Consider the following 11135-nt stretch of genomic DNA (forward strand, 5'->3'; position numbering starts at 1 on the left):
TCCACCCTCCAAGTAGCTGAAGTTCCCAGCATGCACCATCTCACCCATTTTAGGAAATTGTTTGTTTCTTGCCTTGCCACCAGGACGCTGCCTTGCCTCCTGCCAGAAGCTGATCTGAGGTCTGACATGCTACATGCATCCAAGAGAAGAGAGGCGGCTTCGGATGCACAAACGTGCTCAAGGCTCAGGGAGGGACCCAGCTGAATCTACACAAGTCCTTCCCAACAAAGCCAGTCTATCTTGAAACATTCTGTGGACAGACACCTGGCTATTGGTGTACAACAGAAGAGGAATTAGAGACCCGTGAATGTCACTGCTGTAGTACTTCATAGAGGGCAGACTGAGACCCCCAGGGGTTGTGCCGCCACCCACCACCCAGCCCAATATGGACACTGGCAACTGAGAGTCACATGTACCCAACCCGGGAACACTAGCCCCTGTGTGGTAGGCGCTCATGCTAGGCACACTGCCACTTGGTGTGGAAACAGGCAGGCTTTCCAGAGACCCAGATGGGAAAGCTTTAAGATCCAGCCCTTGTAGGACGGTTATTACCTCCAGAACCCGATTCTCAAGACGGAATGAAAGTAGATCCCCTTCATGCAACTAACATGGGGGTTAAACGTGTACAAAATTTTAGCTAGCATGTGTTTCTTCATTTGAAGACCCTCAGACACAGACTTTTAGGATCTTATAAACAAGAGAACTACAATTAATAGAGACTAATTTATTAGTCTTTCATGACTTGGATTTTTAGGATCCCATTTAATCATTTTAATGAGATCATCATTAAAAACATCAAGTATAGCTGTATTAAATACACAGAAGTTCTGCTTAATGAAGTTTGGCTACCAGCTGAATGGAACTTGTCAGTCAGTTATGGCAGTAAAATGTCAGCCAGGATTGTTGTGAATGCTTTCCCTGGAAACAGTTTTCTTCTGTCCCCTGTGATAACACACATCTCCCTGCCTGCACACTTGCCCTGGTCCTAACTGAGCTAACTAAGAGGAACCCTGAATCCACTGATGTGTGGCAAACCTCTCCTCCCCTTCAGCAGGGATTCTGTTCTGGAAGCAAGACCTACTAGATTCCTCTAGGGCATGGACACATCTCAAACTTGCCATGCATGTGGATAACCGAAGGGCCTTGTGAGAGGCACATGCAGGCTCTCCTGGCACAGCGCAGGCCCGGAGACCCTACAGACTCCCAGCAAGGCCCAGTGCTGCTGGCACACAGACACTGAGCAGCAGAGACCTCAACAGTGACTTCAGCTGCCGTCCAGAGCCAGCCCAGCCAGGCAAGCTGCACGCTGGTGGGCGCTTGCCATACCCTGGTGCGCTAAAGAGAGGAGTGGCTTATGTTCAGTTAGAAAGTGAGAATTTAGACACGAGAATGAAAAGTACAAGGCAAGGAATACACAAAGGAAGAGAAAAAAAAAATGAGAAGTTGGAAGGGACAACATATTTTGGAGTAGTCTGTCTTTACATGACAGCATATCCAAGTTCCTTTTCCCTACCCCTTTCTCTAGTACTTTAAAACTTCTCCTATATTTGATTTTTATATTAGTATTATCATTACTATCTTTTTTTTTATTGTAGGGAAGGGTCTACAGGGTGTTCAGGGTCTCACTACTAGATCGGGTTAGTAGTGATCTGCCTGTTTACAGAGCTGGGATTACAGGCATGGGATTACAGGCATGCACCACCACACCCAGTCTCAATTGCCATCTCAGCATGCCCCGGGGGTGGAGCTGGCTTGCAGGCCCAGGGATCAGGCCTGTGCCTGCTTGTAGGTGCTTTAATCCACTGAGCTATTTGGCTGGTCCGTACTTATCTGATTTTAATAATACATTTCTGAAATTCTGTATCTAAGTATTGATATATCATGAACAATTATATAGGGTTCTCTCCCCAAGGCCGTGCCAATAAGAAAATCACAACAACTAATCTGTGTCAAAAGATAAAATTGTAACTAACTGAATCTAAAGATGCAATTGGCTTTGTTAGTGATTTTATTTATTTAGTTAGTGATTTTATAAGGTGGGGGCTGTGGAGATTCCACAAGGTGCTCAATTGGGCACAGCAGAATCGTGGGTTTCTGTGCAACTGATAGAGCAGGTGCAGGACCTGAAGAATACAAAGTGGGTTGGGTAACACCAGGTGACATTGGTCACCTTCCTCCTTAGATCGAAGCAGAGGGGAGTTCCTATCATGCCTGCTCAGGGCAACCAGGCCCTTTCTGATTGACTGCTATGAATTAAGGCTTTAGTATATTTAGGGATGTTTCTGCTTTTTCCAAGTTTTAGTTAATTATGCAGCACTTAGCACATGAGGTCCATTCTGGTCTGGTCCACTGGGGCCTGGTCTAGGAGCTCAGTCAAAAATAGCAGTTTCTTGTCATTTTATTTAATGCCTGCTTTGGAGAGCATGGTAGGGACAGACCTGTGGCCAGGAGAGGGGTACAGTCATCTGCTCCCATTTGATGTGGAGCAATAGAGGTGCATCTGGCTGCACAAGCTTCTTAGCTTTCTTTCTTGGGCATGAACAGGGACTATGGAGGTTTTCAATGTGGTGAGCCAGTTAGAGGCTGGATTTTAAGTCTCACGCTCCTGGGTTTTCAGCTTTACCATTAATCCAACTTTGGAAAAATTACTAAAACTCTCTGAGCCTCTGTCTGGGTATCTATAACATATGGATGATAGCACTGTTCCATCCTATAGGTCTCCCCAAACAAGTTAATGAGATAATGATAGAAAGCATCTACTACTGTGCTTAGGACAAAACAGGCCCTGAGCAGAAGGAGGGTAATGTTGCTATTTTTATTTTGAAAAAGCGAAGTATTATTTTCTTGTAAACGTCTGATAAGTGATGTTCACAAATGAAAATTACATTAAGATTGTAAGCTATTATGATTATTATCCATTTTCCGATAATATTTAGAAAGAAACAGAAGAAGTCTTAAATATCATACTCCACACCATGGCCCAGTCGAAGCTCTCAGAAATTATGTGTGGTAGACTGACAAGTATGTCTGTAAGCCCATCAACACAACATTGCATTCTAGACGATTTGGAATAAATAGAAGAGTTAATACCTGCAACTTTGGCTTTTACTAGCTCCCTATAATTTAAGGGGAAAGATATGGTCTCCTTTCAAGTGATAAGAGCATTAACAGTGAAACCTGACCCCAAGCTCAATCTACAGTCTGTAATTATTTACATATCAAATACTATGAAATTGGTGCCGACAGCCCTGATGTCATTCCACTGGCTCCTGCTCATGCCACCTGAAAGAGATGGCCACTCACTTTTAACTTCACAGAGAATTTCACTCTCACAGAAAAGATCGACTTTCAGGCCATCTGGATATCATCAGAAATAAGGATCAGAAAGAATAATTTAGTGACTGCACAGACATTGAAGCAGCCAGTGTGGTGGATGACAAGAAGCCCATGTTTTTTTTTTAAGAAAAAAACATTTTTGTCATTTGGCTTCTATTCGACTGGAAATATTTTGGGATAAGCACTTAAACTGTGAGGTTGAATTTCATCATTTTGGCGAAAGCAGTGGCCCTTCTGGAAGCCACCGCCTCTTGCCACCCAGACAATTGACCTCTCCCCCAAGTGGACTGTCTGTCTCAGAATGGAAGCTGGGGTCAGGGACTCCAGGGGCCTGAGAAGCGACTTCTTGCAAACTGGGAGGTGATCAGCCAGAAAGACCGGAAATGCCAGGAGCTGCGCTGTCTGGCTCACCCTCCTCCTCTGCCACTTTGAGCAGAGTCTTTCACCACCCAGATCTTTCTCAGTCTTTTCTGCCACTAAATGTAAGGAGGAACTGTTTGAGTTCCCGGATTCTTTGAGGCAGAGCTGGTTAGAACCAAGAGGATATAATCAGTGAACACCATAAACAACATGCGTAGCCCGGGGCACAAACAAATTCCCACCCAATCTGGGGATGGTGATGCTGATGCAGAAGGAAGCAGCATCAGGCCTGGAGCTGCTGAGATGAAGGGTGCCCAGAAATGCCGTCCCAGACTGGAAGCAAGGAAGGGCGAAGGTCTAAAGAGGACGTGCTCACCAGGGTCGCCTGCAGCACACAAATCCCAGAATGGAATCCACTCCCTTTTGAGAGAGGTCAAGAGCAAGCTAGACTGCCAAAGAAGTATGAGACCTTGGACTCTTCTAAGATGTTCCTCCCTCCCTCCTGTATTTATACTGCAGTCTCTGGCTGCCTCAGAAGCTTGGCTGCCTTGAAGAGGAGTGGGAAGGAAGCCGGTCCCCCAGCTGCAGTAAGCAAGGCAAATATTCAAGAGCATCTGTACCTAATTCGGCTTCTCCATCAAGGTCTCACAGTGGCACCTGGCTCTCTGAGGCAATCCAAAGATGCACAGAAGAGTTTGATGAATGAAAACAAGACAACAAGTGATTAAGGTCAGCATAGGTAGAGTATTTTCTTTTTAATAGGCAAGCCCATAGCAGAGAGATGGCAAAATGTAATAATTACGACAGTTGAGATCTACTTTACAGGTCTTTTGCCTTTGTAACTCAGGTGGTCTGGGACAGAACTCCAGCTCTAATTTTTTTTAAACCCCCCACAGACATAAGTTTCAGATTTGAGTGCTTGCCAGTCGAATTAGCCAACTCTGTTCAAATGCCCATTGAGTCGTTAATTATGTGATTGGCCACTCCACGCCAAAGGTGCTTAATCCCTCTAAAATATGGATTGTGTTGTATCTGCATCACAGAATTATAACAAAGGTTAAGTGAATAAGCGTGGGCTTTGCACATCATATACATTAAATAAACAATTGATTCATTACTTACCTTGCTAGTTTTCCTCTTCTTCTGACTGAAATAGGTGCCAGTAAGTTCTCTGAGAGGGTTGCTAGAGGGTGGCATGACTGCTTCCAGAATTTTGGTCACATTGCTCTGCGTTCCTCACCAAGAGCAGCACACAAGTCACTAACAGTGAACAACTGTACAGAAGGTTTCTTAATTTTTCACACAGGTCACGGTTTTACTAGAACAAGTGGGATTGTCAAGGCTTGAGCATCTTACATTTTGATACATGGTACCAAACTGCTTTTCAAAAATGGAACCAGTAATAAACACATGAATTTTTCAACTGAGCACCTACTTACTGTGTTCCAGGCATTGTGCCATTCCTCATCTAAGCTCAAGTGTCCCAGCTGGTGCGATGAGCTCATAGGGGCAGAAGGCAACAGAGAAGGGTTTAAGCAGACTCTGAGTTAAGACAGAGCAGATGCTTTCAAGCTCCACCTTAAAAAAACATATGGCTCAGGCTATAGTTTAATTTGGGGTGTTGAAAAATACCCATTAGTCTGTCAAGATTTATAACTGAATAGTATCTAACCCCTGCAATTACTTACTTGTCTATAAAATGAGGACATCCAACTTAGGTGACACCTAGAATCTCTTCCAACCCCATGAGTCTGAGAGCGAGTCCTGCCCGGTATCAGTCCTCAGTGATGATGACCTATTTGTGTGCAAATGCTTTATCGTTGCACCTACTTTCTTTGCTCTTCATGTTTATGAAGAACCTAACTTTAGGGGAAAAAAAGCTAAAAGTTTTTAATCAAGTTGAAAAATCACCTAAATCTGACTCAGTGACAAAAGTCATATATATTAAGTTCTCTGTCCTTACCCATCTTCAGCGAGAAAATGCACCATTAGCAGTCCCATGTGATTGGGTACACATGGGACCCAATACATCTGAAGTGCAGAGTTTAGGCAAAGGATCCTTTCAGATCCTGTTGTTGTTGTGTTTCTACAACTTCTACCATGTTAGTGATGCAGGCTTACTGAAAGGTTAAGTTGATCCTACCTATGAATACACACACACATTGCAATTCTAAGTTCCCAAAAGTCACCATTCCATATGTTTGGCTTCAGTTCCTAAGTCTATAGAGATGGTTTGTAAGCATTTATTTCTTGTTACAAATACGGTTTCTAGGTCTTTGTCTTCTGAAGATTTTCATTTACTAGGCCCCTGATGGGAACAGGAACACACACTTGTACTAAGAAGCCCAGCTGACTCGAAATAAGGTACTCCTGTCTGGTGCCCTGAGGAACAATGCTGCACACAGCTGATGAGGCAAAGGAGAGGAAGGTGTCACAGCTTGGTTTGCAGATGGCCTTACTAGGGGTGCTCCAAATAAACTAGTTAAAAGATTAGAGTAAATAGTTTGGGAAAGTTGTTCCTTTGGGGTACATTTTTCTGCTTTAGATTATTATTGAGTTATCAAAGATCAAAAAGCATTGCATTTTGTTGCTACTTTTGCTTAACTTATATTGTGAAGCTAACCTGATTTATTTATAACAAAATAAATCAAGAAAAACTGATAAGAGTAAGGCTCATGATAAAAACTTTACCATCTTTAGAAGGGTTGTCATTATGTGTTTGTTTGTTCTTGAGACAGGGTTTCACTGTGTAGCCCAGGTTGGCCTTGAACTCACAGCAATCCTCCTGCCTCAGCTTCCCAGATGCTGGTATTACAGGCATGTGCCACCACACCCAGTGAAAAGTTGATTAGTCTTACTTAGTTCCACAAGCAATGCTGATAATTTCCTTACTGATTTTACTGTTTTAAAATAACATTTCAATATCTCTGAGGAGATAACATTTGCCCACTATTTCCTTTGGAGATATGGACAATCTAATCTGATCCTATAGAAACACATGACTAAGGTTGGCATGATGTTTACACTTAGCAGTAAAGATACATTAGGTAAGCAAAGTAGTCAGCATCACTGCTTCCATAAAGTGTGTGGACTTGTAGGGAATATAAGCACTAGACACAAAGTTCTAAGTGTGAATGGCACAATCAATACAAGTGGAAGGTGCTGGTAAGAATATGCCACAGAGGAGTACAGCCACTTAAATACATGGTGCCATCCAATCATGTTCTCTAGACAGATGTGTCAAATTTGAGGCCTGCCCACTTTATAAGCATTAGCTAGGAAAATAGCTGTCTACACAAAAGCACACAAAGACAAATCTATTCCAGGACCGGAAAGGGAGCTTGCGTGGCTGAAGCAAGAAAGATACAAAGCAGAGAAGGACCATATCAATGCTAAGGTCATGGAATTTACCCTAAACTCAACATGAAGTCATTGAAGCATTTAAAGCCAAAACTAGACCAACTGGATCTGTTGTTTTCAAAGAGATTTTTTTAAAAAAGATGATTTTTAACTATAACATGGTGATAGGATTCCAAAAGGGCAAAGATGGAAGCTAAGAGATCAGGTCTGAGGCTCCTGAGGTGCATCAGGTGGATGACGTGGGCAAACGGTGCTGCAGTCATGGCACGGGATGGAGAGCTGCTGGTGGGCTGAATATTTGGAGAGAGAAATGGCAGGAATTGTTGAACTGAGTGTAGGGAGAATGAGGTGTCCAGAGCCCCCAGGTTCCAGTTTGAGCGACTGTTCACCTCTCCTGACATAGGAAAAGGTAGACTTGGACAATGTAGTGGCAAAGAAGTCATACAGTTAGAAACATGTCTCTCTGGGGACAATTCAAGCATAGGCAAGAGATGTATTTATTGGTAAATAGTCAAATGAGAATCAATCAGAATAAACATCTGTCTATCTCCTTCAGTTCAATCCAATCATTTTCATCTCCAAGATATCAAGAGGTTGTTTGATGTAGGATCCAATAAAAACAAAATTCCATAACAACTTTCTGTTCAAGTTTCTACTTCCACAGAATTCTGAGCTTCAAGCTAATAATTTTTCAACTGAACCCTCCAATAAATCAACCTGTTCAAACTACAATATTTGACCTAATTTTTTAATATGTCTGTGATAATCTCCTTCAGAGAGGCCAAAGTTAAATAAATGGAACACTGTATATTCATCATTAATATATCTTAAAAATAAAGAAATACTTAACGTTAGATGTCTCTTTAGTATAAGAAATCTCTTTGAATATGTTTCTATATTCAATGTATAGTTATTTATTTAGTTTTTCAAAGAAATATTCTTAAGAATCCAGGTCAGATAGACTACTTGGTAGGACTTAGATTCTATAAGGTCAGAAAATATCTAATAATATATGCTGTGCACTAAGTTCCTACTTAGTGCTATATATTTAACTTGGTCTTATTCATCAGTCCAAAAGACCATTTGATGATTGAAGGAAGTGTAGTTGGACTTGGATGAGCCTGAGGTGGTCAAGAGCACACAGTTATTAGATACTAGAGATGAAATTCACATCCAGCCAGACCTGGCACGTGTGCTCTTGCCACTTCTCCAAACTGCCTCTTCTCAATTAAGCTAATCAGTAGTCAAGTGATAGTGTTAAGTTTAAAGAATAGAGTTATGGTCACTCTCAGCCCTGCAATTCAAAAACCCATGCAGCTCTCTGCCCCTGCAACCCACCAACAGCTGCTCTTCCTTAAAATGCCAGGGATCCGGACACCATGATGAAGGCTGGAGTGGATGGATTTGGTCATATTGGATGCGTGGTCACCAGGGCTGCTTTTAACTCTGGTAAGGTGGATGTTGTGGCCATCAACGACCCCTTCACTGACCTCAACTACATGGTCTGCATGTTCCAGCATGATTCCTCCCACAGCAAGTTCCATGACACTGTCAAGGCTGAGAACAGGAGGCTCATCATCAATGGAAAGGCCATCACCATCTTACAGGAGCAAGATCCTGTCAAGTGACGTGATGCTGGCAATGAGTAGGTGGTGGAGCCCACTGGTGTCTTCACCACCACGGAGATGCCTTCTGCACCCCTAACTGCTTAGCCCTGCTGGCCAAGGTCATCCATGACAACTTCGCAGTCAGAAGACTGTGGACGGCCCCGCTGGGAAGCTGTGGTGTGATGGCCGTGTGGCTGACCAGTACATCAACCCTGCATCCATCAGCATTGACAAGGCTGTGGGCAAGGTCATGTTCACAGGAATGAATGGGAAACTCACAGGCCTGGCCTTCAATGTGCCTACTGTCAACATGTCAGTGGTAGATCTGACCTGCCACCTGGAAAAACAAGCCAAATATGATGACATCAAGAAGGTGCTGAAGCAGGCATTCGATGGTCCCCTCAAAGGCATCCTGGGCTACACTGAGGACCAGTTTGTGTCTTGTGACTTCAATGGTAACACATACTCTTCCACCTTTGATGCTGGGGCTACTATCAACCTGAATGACCAGCTTGTCAAGCTCATTTCCTGGTATGACAATGAGTTTGGCTACAACAACTGGGTGGTGAACCTCATATTCCACAACCTCCAAGGAGTAAGCACCAGCCCCCCAGCCCAGCAAGATTAAAGGGACAGAGAGGCCACACTGCAGAAGGCACTGACCTACTCATCTCTACCTCACAGGTGTGAATCTCCTCCTCACAGCTTCCATCCCAGGCCCCCTAGAGGAGGAGGGGCCCACAGAGCCCTAGCTCTATTGTATACCATCAGTAAATCCCACTGTACCCCCCAAAAAAACAGTCCAAAATCTTCTTTAAAAGAAACACAGATAATGTGTAGCAACTCCTTGCTATACATCTACATTTGCCTTGATGCCTCTGTCATAATGCATGTGTACAGACTACCTATGATTTATTGTAGCCCAGATGAAGAAGAAAATAATGCTTATATCTCCTCAAATTGGAAGCAACTCAATTGTTCATCATTAGTAGAACGTATAAAGAAGAAGAATACTTAAACAATTGAATACACTATAACAATGAGAATGAACTTACTGAAGCAACAGACAGCAGCGTGGATGAATCTCATAAATATAATACTCAGTGAAAGAACATGAACACAAATTCATACATGCAGTGTGACTCAGTGAATCTGAAGTGTAGGCACAACTACATGCTATCAGGGCACGGGCTGTTGGTTATTACCTTTGGAGGATGGTCGGAAGTGGACACAGAGTAGGTAAAGGGGTTCTGGGTGCTTAGAAGTCTCTGCTGGTACCTAGGAGTGTTCATTTTCTGAATACACATCGAGCCTATATTCATGACATGTGAACTTTCTTTATATACTTGAATGGATAGATGGATGGATGGATGGATGTGTTTTACTGCATTTATCACTAGTTCACTAAGTGTGTACATGAGTTTAATAAAAATTGATCAAAAGTTTGCTGAAAGATAAACTGCTCTGAGATATCTGGAGCACTTTATTTTTTATTTTTTTTCCATTTATGTATTTGGTACAGGGTCTTACTACACAGCTCAGACTATAATGATCCTCCTGTTTTCAGCCTCCTGGCACTGGGATTACAGTCATGTGCCACCACGCCTGGACTTGTTTGCCAGCTCAGCATGCCCCAGGAGTGGGGCCAGCATGGCATGCAGGACCAGGGATCGAACCCTGGTCCCTGTGCTTGGCAAAGCAGGTGCTTAGTCTGCTGAGCTATCTTGCTGGCCCACCTGGAGCACTTTAATCAATAAAAATGCAGAAAAATCCTTTCCCATTTAAGTTCTGACTCAGAACTTATAATTTAAAAAATCTACAAAACCACAATGAAAGTTTTAAAATAATGAAATGCTGGTAAAAATGTTATTAATGCATTCAAAAATCTTCCCAAATGAAATATAAGACCAGAGAAAGACCTCAGTCATGTGGAGCCTTGAACAACAATTCTCATTATGACCATGGATGAATTACTTAACTTCTCCTTTCCATGGCAACCGAATTTAGGAATAGGACAGTACCTACCTTCCTCACAAGGGTGTTGTGCTACTTAATTAATGTTTGTAAAATACTTTCTGCTCCCTGGATGAAAGATACCACTAAAGAGTAAGGTATAATTATGGTTTAACTGCAAAGCTAATTTTGAAGAAGCCAAAAAAAGTGCCTGTGTGTTATGATTTAAACAGATTACTCCACTAGAATCAAAGTCATGGCTCCTGCCTGGATTTGCAAATATTTCTTTGTTCTTTGGGAAAGCTTTCAGTGATCCTGGGGTAAAAAGAAGGCATCTCGGGTTAAGTCAAGAAGGCATGTGGTGTCCTGCTACTTGGAGTGAATGGAAGACCTTCTTTCTGGGGGAAACAAGGCCAGTACTCTGTCACAGAAGACTACAGAGGGGCCAGGCCTGTGAAGGGAAGGCTGAGAACAGCCCAGCCTCCAGAAAACAGAAAGCTAGAAGAGGACGTTTAGGAG

General features: G+C 42.8%; 1 pseudogene; it reads left to right on the forward strand.

Moving 5' to 3' along the window:
* Positions 1-8435: 8435 nt before the first annotated feature.
* LOC101587256 lies at positions 8436-9291 on the forward strand (annotated as a pseudogene).
* Positions 9292-11135: the final 1844 nt, after the last annotated feature.

Source organism: Octodon degus, unplaced genomic scaffold, assembly GCF_000260255.1.
Source record: "Octodon degus isolate 3935 unplaced genomic scaffold, OctDeg1.0 scaffold00168, whole genome shotgun sequence".
Lineage (NCBI taxonomy): Eukaryota > Metazoa > Chordata > Mammalia > Rodentia > Octodontidae > Octodon > Octodon degus.